The sequence below is a fragment of the Hesperophylax consimilis genome, chromosome 31 (assembly GCF_061612785.1).
Source record: "Hesperophylax consimilis isolate HC1 chromosome 31, BYU_Hcon_1.0, whole genome shotgun sequence".
Classification (NCBI taxonomy): domain Eukaryota; kingdom Metazoa; phylum Arthropoda; class Insecta; order Trichoptera; family Limnephilidae; genus Hesperophylax; species Hesperophylax consimilis.
The window spans coordinates 2,160,030-2,187,842 of NC_142866.1; the positions used below are offsets into that span (position 1 = coordinate 2,160,030).

Genomic DNA, 27,813 nt, shown 5'->3' on the forward strand with positions numbered 1-27,813 from the left:
AGGAATCTCAACTATTCAATCTCCGTAAACTGTTTTTACTTCAAAGCCTGAAATATGTCTTGAAAAACGAAAACAAATTTCAAAAATATCAACCCATAATCAACTTTAGAAGAAATCATGTATTTTATACCCCACAAACCAATACCAAACTAATGCAAACTCACAGTAGCTTTATTGGACCTCGCACTTTTAATCTATTACCAAAAAAAATTCAAGTAACAACAAAACTAGCGCAATACCAAAAAGAATTAAAGTTGTGGCTGTACAATGCAAATGTTGAAGCATTATTCATTTAATTTTTACTTTTTTCTGTTTTTCTATTTGTTTCTGTGTATTTATTATTATTTTATTTTGTGTTCTTTTACTTCATAATATATATTATCTTACAATATTTATTTTTACTTTGATTTATTTTTAATATGCACCTCTTTGCACAATCTTTTAGCTTTTAACTTTAATTATAATCCTACCGTTTTTCTTTATATGCTTACTGTTACTTTTAGGTCCAAAAATATTATGTATACATTACATTACCCACGCACAGGCTGCGCCTTAGTGGGTTCCCTTTCTTATTATTATAAAACTGTAATGTCAAATGTATAAATTGGGAAAAAATAAAGGAAATAAAAAAAATAAAGTTAACTCTCTGTCTTTAAACTTCTTCAGGTAGGTCACTGAGTTTTTTGCGATATTTTCTGGATAAAATCTGTATATAAGCTATTTTCACATGAAAACAAGGACGTGGATAAATTATATTACATTATTATTTTTTTCAAGCTTTTGGAGCAAGTGAGACTATAGCATCCCCAATTAAGGTATGTTGTGAGGCTGAAAGTAATAGGGAGGGGGATGTTATGGGGAAGAGGCAGGTGGGGTTTACCTGGCTATTCAGTTCTGGTCACCAAATACGGCTAGTGCCATTTCAAGCCATGTTTTAATTCTGAATGGTGGTCTTACACCAGGGCAATACTGAGAGTACCTTCACTCTGGAACGTTTCAAATAATTGAATTGTGAAATAACACTAACTCATTGAATAACTTGTGCACGCTGGGATTTAAACAATCAGATTGCTTGTTATGTTATGATGTTATGATAATAAAAATTATTCTCTGAAAATACACCAATTCGTTACATACAGTAATTCATCAATTTATCAGGGACCACGTTTGTTTTGAAAATTATTAATAAGTGGTTTGTAATGCAATAAGTATTTTTGAACACAATTTTTTGTAAAATATCACCTCATGGAACACCTTTCAAAGTCATAAAGTAATGATAGTTAAATAGGATTTTTAGTTTTTTAGTGTCTACTTTCACAGGTTTCAACCACTTTGTGGTTAGACATGATTATAATTCTAATAAAAAACACTTCGTTTATAGACCGCTTTATTTATATAAATGTACCTATTCCACTTGGTTGTCTTTAAAAACAGTTTTTTGTACTAAATAATTTTATGTTGAAACTGTCAGAATAACTTGAAATTTTATAAATTAACAGTAGGTAACATACACGAATGCTGATGAAATGACTGTCTAAGAGAACTCGCAAAGAGCACTCGTTCTCTTAATATTTATTCTCGTTATTGATATAAAAGCCCCCCCGGGAATTGCAGTAATCGGGATTACTCTTTTTATTTCCGAATAATTCACCAAAAAAGTAATTTATCCAAATCTGTACTACGGAAAGTACAATTCACAAGTACGGAAAGAACAATTCGACTGGCGACGGTAAAACGTTTGCATCCCAAAAATATTATTAAAAATAAAAAAAAATATACACGTTTTTGTGTGTGCTCAATGTATCTACCGGTGATAGATTTGTGTGTGCTCTAGGTATCAGCCGGTGATAGATTAGTTTGTGCTCTAGGTATCTACCGGTAATAGATTTGTGTGTGCTCTAAGTATCTACCGGTGATAGATTTGTGTGTGCTCTAAGTATCTACCGGTGATAGATATTTGTGTGTTCTAGGTATATACCGGTGATAGATTTGTATGTGCTCTAGGTATCTACTGGTGATAGATTTGTTTGGGCTCTAGGTATCTGATGGTGATAGATTTGTGTGAGCTCTAGGTATCTACCGGTGATAGATTTGTTTGGGATCTAGGTTTTTACCGGTGATAGATTTGTGTGTGCTCTAAGTATCTACCGGTGATAGATATTTGTGTGTTCTAGGTATATACCGGTGATAGATTTGTGTGTGCTCTAGGTATCTACTGGTGATAGATTTGTTTGGGCTCTAGGTATCTGATGGTGATAGATTTGTGTGAGCTCTAGGTATCTACCGGTGATAGATTTGTTTGGGATCTAGGTTTTTACCGGTGATAGATTTGTGTGTGCTCTAAGTATCTACCGGTGATAGATATTTGTGTGTTCTAGGTATATACCGGTGATAGATTTGTGTGTGCTCTAGGTATCTACTGGTGATAGATTTGTTTGGGCTCTAGGTATCTGATGGTGATAGATTTGTGTGAGCTCTAGGTATCTACCGGTGATAGATTTGTGTGTGCTCTAGGTATCGGCCGGTGATAGATTAGTTTGTGCTCTAGGTATCTACCGGTAATAGATGTGTGTGTGCTCTAAGTATCTACCGGTGATAGATATTTGTGTGTTCCAGGTATTTACCGGTGATAGATTTGTGTGTGCTTTAGGTATCTACTGGTGATAGATTTGTTTGGGCTCTAGGTATCTGATGGTGATAGATTTGTGTGAGCTCTAGGTATCTACCGGTGATAGATTTGTTTGGGCTCTAGGTTTTTGCCGGTGATAGATTTGTGTGTGCTCTAAGTATCTACCGGTGATAGATATTTGTGTGTTCTAGGTATATACCGGTGATAGATTTGTATGTGCTCTAGGTATCTACTGGTGATAGATTTGTTTGGGCTCTAGGTATCTGATGGTGATAGATTTGTGTGAGCTCTAGGTATCTACCGGTGATAGATTTGTTTGGGCTCTAAGTTTTTACCGGTGATAGATTTGTGTGTGCTCTAAGTATCTACCGGTGATAGATATTTGTGTGTTCTAGGTATATACCGGTGATAGATTTGTGTGTGATCTAGGTATCTACTGGTGATAGATTTGTTTGGGCTCTAGGTATCTGATGGTGATAGATTTGTGTGAGCTCTAGGTATCTACCGGTGATAGATTTGTTTGGGCTCTAGGTTTTTACCGGTGATAGATTTGTGTGTGTTCTAGGTATCTACCAGTGATAGATTTGTTTGTGCTTTTGGTATTTACCGGTGATAGATTTGAATTTTAAGCTTGGTATTTGAACACTTTTTTTTTCTGAAACAACATATTTAAGAAAATTGTGAAAATACAATAATAAATTTTAAACTTTAAAATCAATAATTTTATCTATTCAAGCCTTATTTGTTTTTTTTTTACAATATGATGTAATTACAACAATTGTTAGTTTTTTTTATGTTTTACGAATACAATTACAAAAATTTTCATAAAATGTGAAATTTATTTAAATTCTGTTCTGTCCTGTTTTTGTATTTTAATTTCAGCTATGAAATTATTTCTTTCATGAACGATTAAACATTAAAATGATATTTAATCCTCAATTAGTTACATGCGATAAAAGTGAAGGAACAAGGATTATTTTCTCTTCAGTAATTTTATCTTTTTGTTATCGTCGCCTCCGATTGAATTTGTATTGTCTACTAATTAATTAACTAATTTTCAAGAGTTTCTTGAAATAATGATTTTAGATATTTTTTAGTGCATTTGCCTTATTTATTCTCCCATATGCTTCTTTTTTTTGAATTCCTTGTTGTGGGTGTCATTACATCTAGGCTGCGGGACTTCCCTTGTGGTGTGGTTTTCACATTAAGGAAAAAAATACGTTTGATGAGGAAAATGTGGATTTCGCCGTCTCACTCAATATTCATTTGGTTCTAAAATAATAATAATTTATGTTTAAAATAGTAGCGCTCATCCGTGTTAGAATGACTCCCGATCCCTGAACGGATAATCTAAAGGTAATCGAGAGATAAATGACTTCGCCAATTTGCATAAGACCCGTGGGTTAATTTATGGGCTTAATATTATTGATAAGATTCAAATAAGATTTTCGATATTTCGAATTTAAAATTACGACTACCGCACAAGAGTCTTGTATTCCTGGAGCAAATGAGGCAACGGCATCTCCGATTCGGGAGTTTTGTGAGGCTGCAAAAAATAATTACTACCTACCTATTTGAAAAATACATAAACCTTTCCGAGGATCCTAACAGCCGACTTTTTATCAATGATACAACGGATAAGCCCGCAACATTTGCTCTCTTTTAATCTCTTCTGTTCTCCCGATAGTTAGGCATGCAAGTATGCCAAGCCAAACAAAAACCATTTTTTGCACATTGCCTTTTTGTTCTCCGACCTTGCATCGGAGTTGCTAACTGCCGCGCTCCGCCTGCAGTCCGCTGACTGTGTCGTCACGAGCCACAGAGCCTGGACGTTATAATCTATACTCGCGCGCTGGGCCTCTCTTAGCGCGAGGTAATATGTCTCGTGCACCACCGCGCCGTTATGCAACCGACCCGGCACTGCTACCATAAGATTCAAATTACACTGCATGATATTATCACGCAGGAATGAAACTTGTCGTTCGGGTAATTAATATTGTACGTTATATATTTATATTGCCTACCTACCAAAATCTTAGAGTATTAATACTTTTTGGTGCCTCAACATTCTGACGTATTTCTGGTTTTACTTTGTTATGTATCTATTGCTGATTTCAGAGACACACATCTCCAAAACTCCAAACTGTTTCATACCATATTTAAGTCAGGGTCTCAAATGAAACAAGACTTTTTGCCAGTTAGTGCCTTCATCTTCAACGCCCAATATCAGGTTGTTTGTCTTTCGTTCAGTAAGTTTTGTCGTTAACGAGTATCATACGATAACATACGATGCCAAATATTATCAATTGTTCATTAAGAAGAACGAATTTTAAAACATAAACAAAGTCGGATATAAAAAACTAATATATATATATATTGAGTCAACTCTGATACCTAAGTAAAGTAATATATACTAAATTACTTTGCTTCAATTGAGGCTACTGAATAAAGAGTTTAGTTGAAGCTAGATGAAGTCTAAGTAGCGTTGTTTACTTATTTTTTATAACAATAGTTTGCAAATTATTTTTATTAAGCTTTCTTAAAGTAAGCGCTTCTGTGGTAATATTTCACAAAATGGCGCTTAAAGATTAGTCAAGTGTTATACTAATTAGTTATGTTGTCGTTAAGTAAGATAACCTAACCTAAATACATTTGATTGCAAAGTTATCTTTATGCACCTTAGTCTCACAAAACAAAGTATTTTTTGATACGCATACCTTAGTTAAATGATATGCTTTAATTAAAATAAGTGCAGCAAAACAATAATCGCTAATCCTTTGTCATAGCATTGAAGTCAAAATAAGAATATAGCATGACGAAACGTCACAAACAAACAATCCCACTAAAAGCATTGCGTATTACTTTTCGAATCTACAGGATTTTTCACGTTTACGTAAATAATCTAACGTATGGAATCAAAAAAGACAATTTTAATTCGTGATGAATAGGTAATAAAAAATATTCTTTTTATGATTTATAGCAATTATAGCAGAATAGTCAAATAAATGATGATGCTCAGTCATAACGGAAATGAGCAATGATCATACTATATCTGTCATTTCATATTCATGTGTTTTTTGATAATACAACCAAGCCACTTTATGATATTATGGTTATGATAAGTGTTGCTAGTTAGTAATATTAATATGTAGAAAATTATATAAGGACAAAGTTTTTGATACCTATACGTATATAACAAACAAAATGACAAGTTAATATATACTACGTACTAATTATTTTACAAGCAATAATTATTCGCCTGAAACACTCATCCACATTGAAAAATCTCCTGATAAAAGATACATGACGCCAACGGGACTCGAACCCGTGTCCCTTCGATTTCCGGTCGACAGCTCTGACCACTGAGCTATGGCGGCTTATCTCTTATCCGCGAAATAATTCAATATATACTAGTGTTTCATTCAACAATTACTACTTGTTACATTTTTTCACCTGAAACAACCAACTTTATTTTATATGAGAAAGGCATTGTAAGTGCTAACTCTCTCGCTAGATGGCGTCGAGACCCGTTGGCGTCATGTATCTTTTATAGTGTTTCAGGCGAATAATTATTGCTTGTAAAATAATTGTTACCCTTTGTGCTATGCATAAAAAATTTTGTCTTAAACATTAGTTTACCAAAAAAAAATAAATTATACTACTTACGTTTATTTTGAATGTTTCTACCCCTCATACAACCTTCAGAACTTAATAGTTTATTTTATGAACTAGGCGTTATGTTCTACTTAAAGGTCCCTACATACCAATTAAAATCTTCATCACCTACATGCATATACCCAAGTACTTGAATATCCGGAATTATTTAATTATTTTCATTGGTTATTTATGTATACGCATATCGTTTATACTATGATACACGATTTTGTCTTAGATTGGTAACTATGTATTTAGAAGTTATCCGAATTACCAAACGTACCTAAAGGTTGTTAACTCTACTGACGGAAACGATTTTTCTAATAAAATTTTAAAATTGTGTGTGGAAAACAAACTCTCCTAGTGCTTTTCAACGTAACGAAATTAAAAATAATTTTCTTTTCGGTTGTTTATTACGTTTTTTCCCATGAGGAGTTGTGATGCTCGTTACTACTTTAAAGTGGTTTCCCTTGCTAACTGATTGCTGAAAAGTGTTCAAAATATGTGTTTTACAAAGCAATTACCTTCACATGTGACGAAATGTACGTAGTTTTTATTGTTTAGCCGCAATTTTCAAATTGCCCTGATGATGGACAGTGTAGTGCTGTCCGAAACGTTAACCAAAGAAGAAGTTAGCGCAACACGGCATAATACCCCAAAAAATTAATCACTATAAAAGTTTTGGCCTTGAAAATCTCAAAGCTATATTATGTTTAAATTTTGTCGATTTCGTATTTTACATACAAATAATTAGGTACCAATGGGAGAGTGGTCAGAGGCGCTGTTTCTGAAAGATAGAGATCTTGGGTTCCATTCCCAGTTGAGAATGTTTCTTTTTTACTATTTTTCTGTGTCTTGTTCTGTTTCATATTTAGATCAATTAGTATTTTCTTCTTCTTCAGAGTATAAATTATTATTTAGTGCAAATAAATGTTTTAGTAGTGATTGCGTAGCAAGAATAAAAATACAAGAAAAACTACAATGGTTTCAATTTAATGCGCATTTTTCCAAGTAATGTGTTAAAAAATCATTAGAGATTTTAAATAACTTGTGCAATCGTACAACGATTTTCACAAAAAAAAACTAATAGTTTACAATTCAAATAAATTATATAAATAGCATTCTGATAAATGGTGGGTACTCAGGATTAAAGCTAATTTGAGTGCAAGGTTTCACAATAATGCTGTAAACCAGCGCTAGTTGCGGCCAACAATGAAAAACAAAGACAACATTGTTGAGGTTTGAAAAACGCATTTACCTCATTCCATTATGGTCTTGAATAATGGCATTCAGCGGCGGTGATGTCACCCAATCGGGCACTACGATGTTTGATGTGGTTACATAATAAGTATCTACCCGAGCTGGAAATGGCGGCCAATAATTTATAAAAAATGTTGACTTAAATACGGCGTGCTGTATTACAAAACTTTGTTGCAAACTTCTCGAGGGTGTAATATGTAATGTAACATATATGTAGAATAATTTTCTCGGTTTACCCGCGTAACGTAGTCGTATATAACGTATATAAATTTATATATTAACTAAAAAATAAAGATGTACATTATTATAGTTAAAAGCCCTATGGGCGTTTAAATAAATAAAATAAAATAAAATAAATAAATATATACTTTATTCGGCCTAAGCGTCTCAAATGGAACTACAATTCTGTCAAAGTGTTTAATCAAAAAAAGATAATTCATGGTAACTATCATTTTTGTGCTGTGGGAAGAGTTTCTTTAGAAAGAAGGAGTTGTGACATTCCAGAACAAAGCCATTGAAATATTGAATAATCGTCTATGGCAAATCAATGTCACACGTTTACATACGTAAATGAGTGTGCGGTATAAGTTGCTAAGAATACCATTCAATAATTTATAGGTATGACAGATACCACTATTACAGATAGGTTCAAAGTAGTATAATTTATTATGTGTATACTGCTTTCATTCAAAGTGTGGAACATAGATTGGCGTATCTACTAGTATTTATAGTTATTACCTGGCTTCGTAAATATTACATATCTACCGATGGAATTAACTTTACCAACTGGCTTGACCATGTTCTAAAATTTTGGAGTTTCAGATTTCAGATTTTCTGATTTATAAGTAAACTAAGAGCTCAATGGGGAAATTAAAATTGATTAAACCACAATTATTCTTGAAATCTATGGATTATTGAGATGTTGCAATAAAGATCGATTACAACTGAAGTTGTCGCTAATTGGTTGCTTTTATAGCCACGAAGCTAAATAGGCCAGGGTTAAGAGCTTCAATTCATTAATAGGCTCTACATTAGTCAGTATCTAAACATTTATACGAAGAACACATAGTAAATTATTCTCGCCGTTGACATATAATAGATATGAGTGAATTTTCTAGCTACTGAATATAGAAAACAATCCAATGTAAAATATCAAAATTTGTCTGTAAAATATAAGAGAATATTTATCTATTCCTTTTAAACACATTTATTAGAATTTCACTTGTGTCTTTTCATTTAAATCTTGGTAGCGGAAATTAAACCACTTTCCGTCGACTAATTAAGCGAAAACTCGGCGGATAGACTCGTTGTCGATAATTTTTTATGTCAATCACGTACACGCAAGAGGACATATACTCATTCCACTGAAATCGGATGACATTACAGCAGTAAATATACGAAATAAATTCCAGTCCTACCCGATCGTCATTTAGCGAAGTGGTAGAGTTGAGGACTCCCGTTCCTTGGTTGGAAGATTCATTCCTCAGTTAACCAATCTCTTAAATTAATTTAAAAGACATTTTAAAATGAATGTGTTACAAAAAAAAATGTAACAAGCAGTAATTGTTGAATGAAACACTAGTATATATTGAATTATTTCACGGATAAGAGATAAGCCGCCATAGCTCAGTGGTCAGAGCTGTCGACCGGAAATCGAAGGGACACGGGTTCAAGTCCCGTTGGCGTCATGTATCTTTTATCAGGAGATTTTTCAATGTGGATGAGTATTTCAGGCGAATAATTATTGCTTGTAAAATAAAATAATGTGTTACAGTTAAAAAAACTTTGTTTTTTTTTGGGTTGAGCATAGTCGATCTTTTTGTTCTTGATATAATTAATAGAGTTAATGTACCTAATTTTTAAAATAACAAAGTACTCAATATTTGAGGGCAGGTAAATGATTAATTATTATTAACGATTAATTTTGTGTAAATGATCTTCTTATATAGTTTTATAACTATAATGCCTCAAATATTTTTCTGTTAAGTACTACAAGCAAAGAAGCGCTATTGTGTCCATATTCAATAGAACTAGTATCCAGATTTTATAGCTTTGAAAACGTTTATTTGAAAGTCAGCACAATAATGGATGTTTTGGGATTGGTTCCCAGGTCAATGGTTTCCAATCACGATTGATGCAGATATCTATAGCAGTGGATAGCGTCGGAACATACTATAAAGAATCAGATATCTAAGTACACCTTCAACATAAATCATTAACGTGCTATTAAGTATAGAAACATCGCACAACAATCGGATATAAGATGTCATTTATTTAAAATCAATGTTTAAAAATTCAGTGATGTGTAATTTGCGGTGAGTATAGTAATTAAATTATACTAGTATATACTAGTATGCCTTTATATGTAGTTAAATTATTATACGCTATTATGTCTTTAAATAGTAGTTAAATTATACGAGTATACACTAGTGTGACTTTATGTAGGTACCTACATACTTAAAGTCATTATATTATATTGAAGCTTTAGAATCATATCTTTTCAACTGCAGTCATGGCTTGTCACAATAAAAGAATTAAGTTTTTGCACTTGGGAGTTGGATGGTAATGAATAATGTTTGCTTTCGTGGGCTACAACTGGAAATATGGCAATATTGGACCAATGAAAATGGGATGACACCCGTAACATATTTAATACACTTTGAATACATTTACCATCCAGAAAGCTGTTTTACAATATTTATTTATTTATTTTACGCCTATTAAGGCTGTTACATACATATATATATAACAATATTTAAGAAATTATTTTGTAATGAATATATTTTAAATGACCATTTAAAACACATATATATAAAAAAATATTGTTGAATTTGATCCAAACAGTATGTGGGTATAAAATATAAATATAAAATATCCAAAATAATTTTTTTGTTTCAGTCGAAAAAATACTGTTAACGTGCAAAATACTGTAATACTGTCAATTTAAATAGCTTTATCAAAATATTCCCCTACTTGATGAAAAAAACTTCGATAAGGTATGCTTATATAAAGAAATTGATGTACTAAATATATTAACAACATCGGAGTATTTGTTTACTAGCTGTTGAATCCGTGCAATAATTTGAACATATATTATTGCAATTTATTTTTATTTTCGAGTTTGTAGACGTATGGTACACAATGCTGCTGATTATAGTGCGTTATATTGATTAATTGCTGAAAATATTTCATCAATGAAAATTAAATGACGTATCGCACACATATTTGATCTATTTCGATTGCGTATTTCGTTTCGTTAAATTATTGCGTCGCGTTGCCGTCTGCAGGGTGAATATTACATAATACTTGACATGGACAGCCTTCCGGTAGGAGAAGGCCCTAAGACCAAATACCTGTAAATTTTGAGATGAGTCTAGGAGTATATGGGGAGGGTTTCGTGTTTTAAAAAATCACCTTTCCACTACACGTGCCTTCTTAGTTGGAGGGTAAGAACCTCTTATTTGCCTTGAAAACAAATCCCTTTACATAAATTCCCTCTACTATTTCACAATGGAGTCATTATGTGAAATTAAATGAAGGATCCAATTTTCGGACAGTAAAGTTTATTTCATCCTTGATACTTCATTCCGAACACGTCTTCGCTGAACCCCTGATCCTCGTTCCTCTTCAATCAAAACATCCTCCCGCTCTCCCACCCCCCACCTCATAACCCCTCCCTCCATATCGACCACCCTCACAATCCACGACCATCTTTATTCTCTCCGAACAATCTTCGGCAGTGTTCGACAATTCTCGTCGTTGCTGTTTAACTATATCGTGAAGAAAATGGTCTCCTTTAAATCGTTTTGGTTTTTACTGATCTTTGATGTTTTTGGGGGTGATGGCCCCTTTCAAAACTCAATGACAATACTGTCCAGTTCTTGAGTCAAGCGACGATACCCTTTCATGAAGTGGTAATATATTGTTAGCGGTAATGAGTTGAACGCTTGGAGCGTTTCACTTCCATCGTTTTTCACACACATGTAATTCGAGAGTTCACATGCTGGAAAGAGCCTTATTTACACAATTGCGACTGTAGGTATATAATGAGGCACAAATGACACAGTTACTGTAATAAATAGAAAATAAATAGTTTCTCCTTCAACATGTGTACAATTTTAGAAACATGACTTATTGTAGTTTTCAAAGCTGCACACGAATTGAGCAATTCTGTTGTTTAGCGCTTTGTAAGGTTCCATAATATGAGAGTTTCACAACTCGTCGTTAGACATATTTTCCTACATAAACATGCTTTCGACCTGAATGGTATGTGATGTTAATTAGCCGTGCTTTTGCTGCCTTGTGGCAATAACATTTCCATTGTATTGAAACATGCTTGTGGATGTGTGTCACCAAAGCAAAACTATGCTAATTGGAACACATGAAATAATCAAATATTGGCATACGTACTTGTTCTAGTACTCGATGCGACGAGTATTGAAGTTCATAAATATGTGCATATTAAACCTAAAATATTTCGGATGGTGATATCAATGTTTGTTACAGGAAGAGATTTGCCGAATTTAAATTGTAAGCCTGGCGTAATGCCGTAATGAAATTTTGCGCTAGCAGACCTAGAAAAATAATCTTTCCTTGGGGTTTATTTTAATTATTTCTGATGAAAGTATTACTAAAATTTCAGATGTTTCTAGAGGGATCCCTCGGGAAGTTACTGATTCATTATTTTGAAATAAATCTGGCGCTTATCGCTAATTTTATAGGTGAAAAAAGTTTTATAAAATTTTTCAACGGTAAAGTACTGTTTTTATTAATCTCAAATTTAAATAACTTATATACGTTATATTTGAGATTTTAGTAATACGTTTATCAAAAATAATTAAAATGTGAGCAATCGAATCTTAGAGTCTTAATTAAAATTTTATTTTATTGTTAAGTACTTAGTTTTTCAGAATTTATAACATTACGTCAAATAGTTTCGGTTAAATGCAAACTTTCTTCAATACATACATGATTTGAGATTTTCACGGACAAAGCATTACCGTGATATATTTTTGTGGTATTATGCTGTTTTGCGTCAAAAGTTTCGGACAGCGTTATGAATACGATCATCAGGGCAGATGGATTATAAAATAAATCATGTTAATTCTTCAGGACAATATTACGAATTATATATTATCGTTACAAATGTGAGCCTCGAGTGAAATTCTGATACTAGAGTATTATGTCGCTAAGTTGAAGTATAGAACTAACTTATATCTATACAACAAACTCTTTCAGAGTTGCGATGTTGGAGAAACTATACCGATAAAGTGTGACTATACCATTCAATTTTGTTACCCACAGACGAGTAGAAGAAGTATGTTTTTCAAAAAATGTAAAAAAAAACTTGAATGCTAATGAACGTTATACCAGCGCAGGCGCAAAACATTGTTATTTAATATACCTAGGTACAATTCTCATAAGTTTAGAGCTACATCTGTCGAGCAGGCCGCACGATCAGCAGATCGATATTGTCGATATGTCATCTAGTATATAACCGTTCGATACATATCAGAATAAAATGTTTGGTGGATGTACATTATGCTTGTACATATAATATTATATAGCCCGCCAGCCTAGCCCGCTTACCCAAATTTCAATATATGTAAATGTTGGATTTAGCTTATTGGGAAGAGCTTATTGCTTTATAAATATTCATCTACGCCATAATGATATCCGAAAACAACAACGAACATATTTTTATTATGCTACTTGGTATAAGATGGATGTTAGAAAATTTAAATAATAAAAACTGTTTATCTGATGTGTCAAAAACATTAGAACTACAGGCTCTGATGTAATGAAAATTTCACAATTTCAAGTGCATCTATTTGAATTTTGATTTTGTTTTCGTGAATGAATAAATGCAAATCTGACATCCGTCGAGCTGAAATTCGGCAGATAGAGTCATTGTCGATGACAATGAAATCTATTATCAATGGCAATCACGTTCATACACACGTAGATCTATAAGCATTTTTCTTTAAAAAAAATACGATATAGAGCCGTTAATATACGAAATAAATGTCGGGTCTACCCAAACGGGGATTGACTCAGTTATTAAGACAGTTGACTCCAGTCCCTGGGGAGGAAGGTTTATTCCTCAGTCAAACAAATCAAAAATGTATATATTTTTTAAATACCTCAGAATCTATTAAAAAAATAGATGTTTTACAATAAAAGAAAAATGTTTTTTCACGGGTTGATTTTTTGACTTGAAAATTAATAGTTTGAAGCCGGATAGTAGGCAATTTTGAAAAATACTAACCGCCGTGAATAAAATGAATTTGTGTTGGACTACAACTTATATCAATTACCGAAATTTCAAACTCAGCACACAACAATACTTCGGTCACACCCCAAAGTATTTGCTTCGTTCGAAAAAACAAATAAAATTTATATTTGTACATTTCATTGATGTTTTATTAAATAAATATTTGATTTTGATTTGTGAATTGCATGAACTTTTTTTACACATGTTATATTATTTGGTAGTATAAGAAGTATGCTTATGTATTTTTCTCTTTCTTTTCAGGTAAATACCACTTTGGAAGCAATTTCTAACCTCCCTGGAGGAAAATGTGTGATATTTGAGTAAGTTAACCTTTTCATTGCGATTGAAAACCGCGATTTGCTGTCTGTAGTTAGTAATTAGTAATATTTCTTGTTTTAATATTATTTAAACATTTTACAATACAAACCTTGCGATTTTTTATAATTTTTACGAAGGTACTATGGACTTATAAAAATATTATATTAGCGTTTTTTTTCATTAAAGAAAAAAGTATCTGTATTTATGGATGATTAACTATTTATTTATTGATTGAGATATTAAGTAGGTACCTATCTACCTATACATTTGCATTCAGTAATCTATATTCTGTATAAAGATTGAATCATTTAAAAAAATAAATTCTAAATACATAATATTGAAAAAAAATCACATGTTTTAATGAGCGTACAACTTTTTTTCGTAAGTGTTTAATATTATTGATTTCACCTTCAATATGAGAATTTATTTTTGTCGCTTGCAATGTTTAGTACCAATCTATCTGTTGATATGATAATGTTATGTACCTATGCATTTAATTTTATCATCAAGTTTTTTTCGCAAAATCACTGCAACCAACTATTGAAAGATAAAATTTGCGATTATCGTTAACAGATAACAAAGGACCCATACTTGACATCTTCTGAGCTGGAGTTACTCTTTTCTAAAGATACAGCTTGTAATCTGTAATCTGACTATCCAGTAAAAAAAAACTCACGAACGTTAAAAAATTAAGGTACTCAGGCAGCTTATTTGATTTTTTAAACTCAAAATTTCGGACGAATTCAGGCATTACAGTTAGTGTCATAATATATTACCTGTTTATACTTTTTTTATTAATTGCAAAATCACTTTGAGTCGTCATTTTAATTGAAATTGAATAAGTGTATTATAGGTTTACACCACTATTTAATCAAAAAAGATCGATGTGTTTCTATCAGGATGCATTTTATGTAAATAAATTATAAATACATCATTTTTCGTAGTGGTAATCATTTTTATTTAGACATCTTAGTTACTCCTTGATTTGGTTGTATTCATTGATACAAGTTTTTGATGTGTAAATACGAGTAAATGTGTTAGTTTATGAATGTTTTCAATGTGTACATAAATGTGTTAGTTTATGGAAAATTTCGATGTGTACATAAATGTGTTAGTTTATGAAAATTTTCGATGTGTACATAAATGTGTTAGTTTATGAAAGTTTTCGATGTATACATAAATGTGTTAGTTTATGAAAGTTTTTGACGCGCACATAAATGTGCTAGTTTATGAAAGTTTTTGATGTGTACATAAATATGTCAGTTTAAGTTTTTGATGTGTACATAGGTACTTATTTGTCTGTTTATTCTTTACTTGTGAATTTTCACTATACGTTTATCCTGACGAAGATACCATTAGTTTTGAAATATGTCGATCTTTATGGATTGAATAGTAGGATATAAAAAAAATATTAGATATTATATAGATTAACAGAATACAAACTCATCACGCATTTCTACAAAGATAGAACACATTTTTATAACAATTCATTACAAACTAACGTTTGTTGAATTTAAAATTAATGTAAGCATAAAGATTTTTCGTGCCATTCATGAATATTTTATCACTTCTCCATCGCATCGGTTTTAATTTAATTTCGGCCGCCGCCGCTCAGTATGTAAAAGCTTTCACATGCGGCCATTTTTTGTGTCATCGTAAAGAGTTTGTACTAACGAGGTAAACAATGGAACAATAACATGACATGATAACAACATGTTTTAAACGCAGATATAAATATTTCTCTTCTTGTAAAACCAAATGCCCAAACACACCGATTCGTCGTACAATGTATAACTGCTCTTTGAATGGAAGGTGGTCAGGTAGAATAAATTAATCTGAGAAACAAAATACACCATTTAAGTCGTAGGATTTTGCAGGATGTTTATTCATAAGTTAAAAGCTTAAATTCCCCTGGGATGAGGAAATGAAGAAATGTCCATCTAGGTATATAAATAAGTCTTAAACGCGAATCGAATTTATCTCCATGCTAAAATAAAAATAATAGACATATTTTTTATATTTTTTTCTTTTAGTTAGTGTATTTTTTAATGTTTTTATGTCAATAGTTAAAAACCACACAAAAGGCCCATTGGCTGAGGTTAATGTCAGAAAAAATTATAAAAAAACTTTAATGTGTTGATAAAATAACCTATCATATTCTTAGTTACTATACCCAGAAAAATTGAAGTTTTACGAAATATGTTTGTAAATTATCTTACAAACGCTTGACTTAAGTTAATCCAAGTATAGTATATTACTGATGACCTTCGTTACGAAAAACATCTATTGCCTATTCTGGAATTTTTCATATGCACGTTTTTAATACAGGAATGAAAAACGAACATATGAAAAATACCAGAATTCTTTTTCAAATTTTATTTTGCCCTGGTGCCGGTCGCCCGTTTGCTGGTGGCGGTCGGTGGTGGGGAGAAGTCCAGAATTCCACTCAACTACTGTCGTCATTAGCATCTCCACTCTCTACGTAATGGAGGCTTTACCACTTTAATGCAATTCTAAATAACTGTAATTCCAATACTTTGCATAAAAGCATAGACGCTCGGCGCTAAGCACCCCTATAAACAGACATGGCGGTGGTCAACGATTCTACGTACCTAACCCAGTATCGATTCGAGCTGTGTACATTGCGCTGTCAGTTCGAAGCAAAACGAAAGTGAAACTGGCAGCCGATGAAATGTCACTTTCGTTCTCCCTAACTACGTTTAACCTTCCCGTGGACACTAATCCACAGATACACTTATATGTGGAACTGCTTTATAACACAGAAAAAAATAAAATACGTTATGAGAAAAAGTTAGATTATATACTAAAATACATGTTTGTTAAAACAGCTTTTAACATAGAACGCCCTCGCCAGCTGTCACCATTATTACCAAATGACTTCTCACTAACAACTGACACTTATAATAATAATTTTCCGTTCGTTCATAAATCGACATTTATTTATTATTGTCCATTTGATGATTGAGTATTAGCTGCAATGCAGGCGTGAATACAGCAACACTTCTAACCCTTGCCATTTTTAAAATAGCTTTTAATTTTCAACATTTTACAAAATTTGAAATGTAATCATAAATTAACATATTTGTTTATAATTTCTGACATCAAATCAAATCACATCACTTTAACAGGATAGAGGTAAACGAGGAAGAAGGAATCGATTTGGCGATTACGAAAAATCACTAGAAATAGGACCTACTTATGCAAATTTTTAATTATTTAACATATGGTTTTATTCTATTTTGTATTTTATCTATTTTTGCTGTTTATACCCGTCTATCTAAATATTTACTCCTTTTTCTTGCCGAACTAACCTTTGAATAAGTTCCCTAATTCCCGTATGTGTGCGAATTAATACACATAATTAAGAAGGTTTGTTTATTATCGACATTCTTCAGAAATATCGAACATAAGTCTTGCGTACGATCACAAATAGATATTGAGAGTATCCATGTCCCCCTCCTATCTTCCTGTTCCGTTTACCTTTTGTTAGTTAACAATAAAATAAAATACTTATCTCTAACCAATATTCGCAAAATAACCCTTTTGGCTTTAAAAAAAGGAAAAATTACTCCCCATGCAGAACACCAAGTTCTCTCTCCAAACCCCGCGACTTAGCAGCGCGAAGCCGTCTGATTCGATCAACGCACCGCGGCTAGGAAATTGCGATCGCTCCAAATCGAATCAAGTTAACAAACTAGCCAAATTTCCTAACATGTCAGTTTGTATTTGTGATTTCCTAAGTATTTATTACTTCGCTTTTAATCAGTGGCGTGGCAATAAACTCACTGGCTTCGTAGTATCAAGCTTCTGATTTGGGCACAATTTTTCAGATTCAAACGAGAAATATATTCTAGATGGATTAAAATAATTGACAGAATTGAGATCGCAGGAACTTAGAACTAATTTAAAATTATGTAACACTGTTGAAACCAATTCCACTTTACATAAATATTAGATGAATCTTTCTTTTTTTTCAATTTTGTCGTTTTAATGTAGCTTTCAACGACCCGAAGCCGGTAGTTCTCTGACAGAATTTCAGACGACAGTAAAACTAATCTGGTTGCAGCCTCTGCTTCTCTTTTTAACCGAGCACACTGTGAGCTCTATATTTATTTATTTTTTTCAGCATTTTTTTTCTCGGAATTTTGATTTTGGGCTAATAATTATTGCTTATAATAATTATTAGATAAATCTAAATTTGATTTAGACCACTTTACCTTTAATAACACTCTATCGGTTTCGGAAGCACCCTTTCTTCGTCAGGAAAATATTAAAACTAACCTATGAACTACAAAATATTGACAGATATATACAAAAAAATATAATTTAGGTTTTTAAGTGGAAAGTTAACAAAGGGGAGGGGTAATTGTGGGAATTCCGGCAATAAAAGAGCGGTTTACTGGAAATATATCTAGAATGGGACTAAACGATAAATTAATTTAGTAATTCAATATACTAGTGTTATTATTTAGGGATTTTTTGATTTCAAGTGCTTCTAAGTTATTTACTGTTTTATTTTATTATTACGGTGAAGAATTTTAACCTTTGTGTCCTTATTAAAAGTATGATTGGTGGGAATAAGATGATTGGCAAGCTCTGAAAAAGTATTGTTATTTAAACATCTTAAATGTTCCGTTCCCAAACATTGGGAACGGAATTTTTATTGTAAATTATGATGAGCCACAAAGTAAATGCTTATTACAAAAAATATGTAAAGTAATTTTGATGCTTTACTTCAAACTACAGGGGGTAGCACTGTATTTCGGGGACTTCTAACACCTATGCCGGGGGTGGGGGGAGGTTGGGTTTAAATTAGTTGGCATACATAGTAACCTAATTCCAATAAAGAATCATGATGGATGAGGAGGGATCAAGGCAAGGATTGAGAATTGGGGTGAACGACTTGAACAATTAAACGTGTAAAGTTGCACTTATTGCTATTTTCTTCATCCCTGTTTGTTCTGATGGTTCTTTGGAGCAATTCTTTAAATATTTCATGCTGGTTCTGTGTTTCGTTGTATTCTATACCATACATATTATCTTCAAGTGGCTATTACCGTTTGCCTGATTATCGACAGAATTAAAACAAATCTTTTGTGAAATCTATTGAAACTAACAAAACAGCGTATTTTTTTGCAGTTAGGTGTGTTAAATAGTCTCTAAATTACATAACTGCAATTCTATGATGGTTATGACGCTGTAGAATCATAAAGAATAACATCTGAAAATACTAACTTTGATCTAGTTATTCCAAAGAGAAAAAACTTGCAAAATGCATAATTATCGATCTCACCCTTCTAGAGTGGTTTCAGCGCCCTTGAGGTGATTTCTCACGAAAACGGCGTTATATAAATTAGCCAAATATTATTACAGTCGTTACGCACTAGCAATTTATTTTAATAATCACACTAATACTATTTGTATGATTCATGTAGCGCCGTTTTCACGAAAAGTCACCACAAGGGCGCTGTTCATATAATATATGTATTGATAAATAATATATACAGCTGGCTTACGACTAGGATTTATTTTTTTTATTTTTATTATTTATAAAAAGGTTAATATATATTTTTTGGCTTTGCCTGTCTCAATAGAAAATACTGCATCGAAACAGACTAGTTAAAAAATATTTTGTAATATTAAAATAAAGTACATTTTTCAATAAAGCAAAAATTTTCCGGTTGGTAGGTGGTGGTAATAATAATTAGGTGGAGGATTATATTTGGGTGAGGTGACTAATTATTGCACGACTTTTTTCGATGATCCATTGTTAGATCAGGATTTTGTATTTGGTAATATTATTTGATTGTCTTGTTTTTTCAGGTAGTTTATTGTATATTTTAGAAGCAATGTATTTGAAATTTCTTTGACGGAAAGCTTTACTTTGAAGCAATGTATTTGAAATTTCTTTGTGTTTGTTTTAGGTGTTTGTATGAGTTCTTTGGTTTTGTGCCTCGTGTTTACAATATTTTGGGTATTTTCATAAAATGTATGAGAATTATTTTTAAACAGATGAGTTAAGATAGTTTTTGTGTAAATTTGTTGAATATCTAATACATTGAATTTGTTTGAATATATCTGTATTACGTTTTATTAAAGGGACTTTAAGAATGACTTTCATAATTAATTTTTGTGCCTTCGATAATGAATCTATCGCTGATTGTTGCACCTCCCCATGCGATTATTTCATACTCAATGATAGATTGACAAAAAGAGTAATAAAAATATTCATTCATGATAACTAGTGACTTACATCTAAGAATTATATCTAGTAACTTACAACTAAGGCTCATAAGATATTAGTCTCGGTTTGAAATCTGATGCCATTGACTCAGAATCAAAATTCTCTCTGCTTAACTCAATGTTACGGTATTAGTCACAGAATTTTATAGCGAGGAATATAACATAATATTCTTATATTTCTCACCGGTGGATTACTTTTCTCCTTCCATATCTCCTATCTGGAAACCGAGTGAAAACATGCATTATTATTTGTCATATCGATTCAAGGTTTTCAAAAAATTTCAAATAGACGTCGCTCAGTTGCTAACATTTTTCATTTAACTTAAACTAAACAAGTAACTTTAACCGCACTTAATAATTGCATTTAATTATAATGATTGCATGTGGTAAATGGTGCGATGTCGATAATCAAACAACCACTTTTATGCTTTTGATGCAAACACCACATAAAATTATGTATTTGACCAAAATTGATGAATTATATTATTCAGTTTCATGTAATTTCAAAACTTATACAAAATTGTTTTAATATCTTTTTGCTCCTCTCGTAAACCGTATTTTATGACAAAGTTATCAAACAAATTCGTTTACACATCGGTAGGTACGTGTTGATAACTTAATAAATTCGTCTAAACAAGGAGATAACTGAAATAAAATATTTCTAATGTATTAAATATCAATGTCATTGTCATCGCAAATGTTATCTGAAGAAACGTTAATTTAGCAACTAAACGCGAAATGTAAAAATGACCGTGTTTTTGAGGATTGTAACAAAGTGGTGCCAGTCTAAAAAAAACGTGAATATTATTACGAGTAAATATTTTAACCCGAACAGTATACGGCTGATTGATTGAATGCTGTTGAAATGAGATCCCTGAGGCGTATGAGTGGTAAACCATGTATGATCGTTTGAGGAATGTGGAGATCCGCAAAGAGTGCAAGGCTGATGTAAGCGTAGTGAGTAAGATCAAGAAAGGGACGCTTAGATGGTTTGGGCATGTAAAGCGGATGAGCGAAGAAAGGAGTGTAAGGAGAATATACGATGCAAATGTGAATGGTAGCAGAAGTCGGGGACGCCTGAGGAAAACATGGCACGACCAAATGAATCAGGTACTTGAGTCGGGCCATGTCAAGAGTCAGAATAATAGAGTATGTATGAATATGAATGAAGCAAGGGGTGAGTGTCAAGACCGAGTTGTTTTCGGCGGTCCGTCCTCTCTGCCTATCCCTGCGGGGAAACGGCGTGATGGTTAGTTAGTTAGTTAGTTTAGTATACGGCCATCTCACCGTATAGCTATATCAGCATTAGGTATTTTTATAAGTGGTTATATTTTGTTGTGCCGAGTTAGTCGTGTGCTAAGATTACTATACTATTATTTTTAGAAAGACTTAGGCACATATAAACTAAATACGATCCATTCAAAATTCTGAAAAATTTACCATGGTAATTTTTTTTGGATGACTGATATGTTTGCTTAATTGATTATACGCATGACTGATAAAAATCGGATAAGAATTATTTGTTTGGTTTATATCAATTGGTTACAAATATTGACTATTTAGCACCACGACTCTCATGTTTTTGAATTCTTCGATTCAGTTGGGTTCGTTGTATACTTACATCACTGTGTCATTTACCATCGTTCAATTCTTTACAACACTCTTGTCCAGGCCGTTGCCCAGTGGCAGGGAGCGCCTCTACACCAGAGATGGAAAATTTCACTCAAGCATAAAGTCTTAATGTGTTCATCAATTTATTCATTTTTTATTTACTTTTACATTATTTTTTTTTATGTATTAACTTAAATATAAACTTTTATGGCAGGCAAAGAAACAAACATTGCTATTATTTTTATTTCTCCATTAGGCTTGTAATTAATACAATTTAAATATTAAAAGGTTTTGTGGATTTCTTCAATTTTTTTGTTGGCTTAGCTGTTTACATAGTAGATCATAAAAATAGTTTAACTGGTCGCAATGAAAACGTAAGCCTTTCGAAAATAATACAAAATGTTGTTTTAAAATGCTCAGTAATGTAAAACCGATTAAATAAGTAATTATTTTAAGCAATATTTTTAAAACACGTAACCGTAACGTAAAATAAAATAGAAATAAAAACAATGTTAACACAAATCACTAAAAGTACATTACCTACGCTACAACAATTTGTACGATTAAACTGGTATATCAATCAATTAATTTATAAACAGTGCTTACCCCAAGCTTGTTTCCCCGATCATGCATCCAGTTGGTTAATGAATTTGTCTGATAGTTCGTTGTGTACGTGTTGCAGAAAAATGTTACATTTATCTTGTGCGTCTCGTCGGTTCATGAAATTCAATAGTGGCTATGATGGCGAGACTTTCATTTAGTTGGTTGATGACTTATAATTGTAAACATTAACTTGTAATTAGATGCAACTGATTCACCGAACTTATAACAAAATAAAAATATCCCTGCCTCATTTCTGAACAAATAACGTACAGATTGATTTTGTAAGCATTATCTACATAAATTAAAACATCCTATGAAATATTTTCTATCATCAGTTTTAGATTTTGTACTTAGGTTTTTTGTTTTGACAATGTTCTCCAGATAAATCATTATTGTACCCATCCCTTGTTTATGTTAAATTGGATGTGCTCACTCGAAAAACGATAACTGCAACACGGTTAAAGTTTTCCCGGACTTTTTGCGTTTAATCTCGGCTTGAAAACAGCCAAATTGTGGGCTGATTTTTTTTCACCGAAAATTTATTACCATCCCACCTGTGGAATGAGATCGATTTTTGAGGAAGCAATAAAATATGAAATATCCATAAAAATGTATATTAATCTGCTTTTTACTGAATTATCATTTAAAGTTTTTTTTGTAACTAACTTCCTACTTGTTTATTCCTGAGAGTTTTATGTATCGCAACAAGAACCCGCTTGAACCCTAATCTAGCAAGAACTAAAAGGAACGAAGCGAAGTCTATATTGGTTCGGTTTATTTCGGTTTCGAGGGGGGTGCGAGCAATAACTCGTGGGTTCCACTCACATCACGGCACATTACCTCCTACCCGATGATGCGCACCGGGTTTCTTTCCTGTTTATGATATTATAGCTTACTGAAAGCAGTCTCGTATTAATGATTCGAAAAGAGTCTTCGAAAATTATAAGGCTGTTTTATTTTCTAACTTAATGGTTCAAATATTATTGACATTGATAATATGTGAAATGTGCGTGTGTACCTAAACTGACCAACAATGCAGAGGAGGATCGTATAGTAATCTATTCACACAATGTTTTGCCAAAGGCTGATTATTTTCAAAGTGGTCAAATCAACCGAAAACAAAAAAAAAAACCTTCTTATTTTTCACATCTCACCATATTACGCAAACCGGTTCTATGGTGGAAATATGGTTAAATGGATTCCATGATAACTCAATACGATGACAATTCAACACACTTTTAAAAAGTGATATAAAGTCATTAGAAACTAGGATTTTTTTTAACCTAACCTAAACTAACCTACTTAACCCAGTTAAGAAAGTTTTTATATCATCACTTTCCATGACTTTATATAACTTTTTAAAGATGTGATAAATTATCATTGTGATGATTTATCCGGTCACCGGTTAAATGCATGGAGCAGAAATAAAGGTGATATAGTAGGAAAGTAAAGTGTCCAGATATTATTAATTCAGAGAGTATGATTGAAACAAAATAGAGAGGTTAGATGGACGGACAGGTGGCAATGTTGGAATTTGTGGCAAATTAAAATTTTTTTTAAATCACCCTCTAAAACTCTTTGTTGAGCAGCAATATACTTGACATATCAATTTGACCAAAAGCCCATACAAATATTCACATCGCTCATAAAACCGCAAAATACTTCATTCGAGTACCGACTGACATTACCTGGTGTACCTGTTGGAACATTTCAATATTGGCTGAACTATTTATTTTTGTGTAAAACATAAAAAATAAAAGTTTTATGTAAAAATATAAGCCACGTTTTATTTAGAAGCATCCCTGTTTATAAGTTTCATTAAACGGAAACGACAAAAAAATAAAGGGATTATTATAAATATAATTAGTTTAAAATAACTAATGTCAATAATGTATCAAAGAATTAAGTACCCACCTATTATTATTTTCATCCGATAAAAAGTGAAATAAATAAAATCAAACACAAGTTATTACGTAAGCTAGACATTATTAATAATATTAATCCCTCGTGTAGAAGTCGAAACAGAAATTGACTTTGACTGAGAATATTCAATCTTCTATCTATTTTATAATTCCCCGAAATATATTATGCTGAGTTAATTTCAGTCTGTTATAATTTTATTTTAGCTTTCTAACAGAATAGGACCCGGAGGGTTCTCCCGACTTGGTACTGGGGAGGGTTTAACTGGGCAATGACTACTAGGATTCTGTTGCTTAGTTTAACCAGGAGACTGGATACTTCGACTCCATATAGGCCTGCACGGTGTTATATACCCTTTGGGGCAGGGTAGTGCCAGCCGATGACGGGGGGGGGTGGGGGCAGCTCGGCCAATGGGGTGTCTTCCTGTATGGGTGGTGAGCTGAAGGAAATATGTATTGTTTTCTTAACAAGAGATTTATGAAGATAACATTTTATTATTAATAATTAGCTGTACCGTTTTACGCGTCGCTGTGGCTCAGGATGTATGTGCAAACAGAGAAACAATAGCACGTGTTGCTTTTACGTCCAACAACTCAATTCAATTCAATTCAATTATTTATTTTTCGGAATAACTTTATTGAGTAAAACCTCAAATTGTAATATTTAAATATTGAAGACAATATTAGTGATTTCTAAACGAAAATCTGAAACAGAAAAATCAGAAAAGGAAACGGTCACATCTGGGACTCGAACCCAGGACCCTTGTCTTTCCGGGACAGTGCTCTACCGACTGAGCTAATGGGACCCTATTCCCCTCGGTCACTTTTATCTGTATCATACTTCGAATAAGAACTACTAACATTGTCTTCATTTTTTCACCGCACATTTTTATTGGCAACTATCTTTATGTATGATCGCAAGATTCAACCCGAACTAAATGCAATCCAGACAGCGTCTTTTTAGATAAACCTATCTTATTTTTTTTTATTTTTAATGTGCGACATCTGTTGACTTTTCTGCAAGTCTAGAAATGAATATTTATTTTTCGGAATAGGGTCCCATTAGCTCAGTTGGTAGAGCACTGTCCCGGAAAGACAAAGGTCCTGGGTTCGAGTCCCAGATGTGACCGTTTCCTTTTCTGATTTTTCTGTTTCAGATTTTCGTTTAGAAATCTCTAATATTGTCTTCAATATTTCAATTCAATTAGTTTATTCTTTTAAAAACATTACAAAATTACATTTTAATTGGTTTTTAAGTAATTTGAATAATAGTATTACATAATAAGTAAACGGTGTTTCAACTATACCAGCTTCAATAGAGCTTGCCTTTTAAAGGCAGCTTCACCTTCAGCTAAATATGTCGATATCCGAATTGATTCTGTTCTACAGCAAGACTGCTCTCCCCACCGGCATGACCTGCAGGCAAGTTGGTCCTGCAGGCCGGGAGATAAAAAAAGTCTATGCTGTTGGTGACGGAGATAACCATCAGGAACATAGAGACTAATACTTTCCATGATAGTCGGATTTACTAACCATCCACGAATCAGTTTGAAGAAGTGTGATACAATATGCATATCTCTTCTGACCCCTAGATGGTTCATACCGAGCACGCCCAAGAGAAAGTCAGTAGGATAGAGCCACGGGTAGTAGCCATACTCCCTCAGCTAGATAATCGCTCAGAAATTTCTTCTGCACTCTCTCCAACATGAGGGAATACTTCACCTGATGTGGGCTCTAAACTGCTTATTCCATTCGCATTCCCACGTTATTTGGTTGTTCTGTATTTATTGGTATATTTGTAATCGATATTTTCTATAAGTCTATTTTCTATATGTTTTTTATAATAATAGTTTGAAATTTTTGATATTACGTCTGAATCTCGCTTTCATAACGACATAATGGCGATTTAAGGTTTTTTTTTTGCAATTTGGTTGTTGTTTGAATTTTGCAAAAGAGTCACAGTGCATAACACCAATACTTTGTCTAGTTTTATCTTATTCATAATTTAATAATATGATACACATGGTATTATCAAAATCTTGATTTGTGTTAAGGTACATAAATAATATATTCATTTTTGAGTCCATTATAGGTATTTCTATAAAAAAAACGGCAACGTTGCGGGTGGGCGATATTTGACACGGATGCAGACACGACAGTTTAAATTATGGCATTCATTGGTTGATGAATTAACTGGGTGTAATTTTACTGCGCTCCACTCAAATGTAAATGTGATATATGCACTTGCTCAAAAAGCAAACCATCTGGGTTTTAGCACTCGGGTCCACCTATTGCGAATCCAGAAGCTAGCGGCGCCAACCGCCTGCAAATCAATATTGACAGCAACATACCGACGACTTAGCAACAGTGAATAAATCCCACCCGACAAAAGCTCAAATGATCAACTAACAGCCAGAAACTTTGAATTTCCATTGCCGTTATTTATGTAATTTATTGTATCAATTAAACTGGCTGACCAATCGGGGATCTATTTGCCCAGTCAAATATAAATAATATTTGATTGGGCTTATAGTACTTGTCTTTATAATACCTGCTCAATATTATTAATCGTGATTTAATGACAACGTGTAAATTTTTACTTGAGTAATTTGTGGGTTCAGACTAGTTTTGCTCTGAATTGCACAAATTTATGTTTAATATACTTTTTTATAGAATAGTTTTTGTTATATGTTTAAAAGGGTCCCATGATAACTCAATACAGTGACAATACAACACACTTTTAAAAAGTGATATAAAGTCATTAAAAAATATGATAATTTTTTTAACCTAACCTAATCTAAGCTAACCTAACCTACTTAACCCAGTTAATAAAGTTTTTGTTTCATCACTTTCCATGACTTTATATAACTTTTTAAAGATGTGATGAATTATCATTGTGATGGTTTATCCGGTCACCGTTTTAAAGTTATTGTGACATTCGTCTGGATTATTACTGGTGAAAATGATGTTTTTTTGTAAATGTGTAATGTTTAAGTAAACAATATTGGTTCATGAAATCAAAATAGACTAAATTAATGATTTCTGTAACTGCGCGAATGCAAAGACATTTTGATGAGGATGAGTGCATAAAATTTGTAGGCAACTACAATTGTTGTTATTCTATCAATTCACAATAAATTAGTAGGTTTTGAAGTGTGACAACGTGACAACAGTGACGCCATGCGAGTTCTCGCGCTCTCAGACCACTGGGAATCCGATCTGACTGACTGCAGGAAACTATCAAAAGTAAATCGAGGCAATCTTTACGAAACTAAGCAATT

At 32.6% G+C, this 27,813-nt stretch overlaps 1 protein-coding gene across 3 annotated transcripts in view; it reads left to right on the forward strand.

The window, feature by feature from the left end:
• LOC149409338 (Krueppel-like factor 7) overlaps positions 1-27,813 on the forward strand; it is a 354,445-nt gene that overhangs the window by 165,708 nt on the left and 160,924 nt on the right. The window contains exon 1 of one of the 3 annotated variants that reach the window (XM_089649751.1): positions 14,090-14,137. The exons of the other annotated variants lie outside the window; for them this stretch is intronic. The gene's annotated coding sequence lies outside the window, so the exon portion shown is untranslated. Of the gene's footprint in view, positions 1-14,089; positions 14,138-27,813 lie in introns of those variants that run through there. 3 annotated transcript variants of the gene reach the window in all.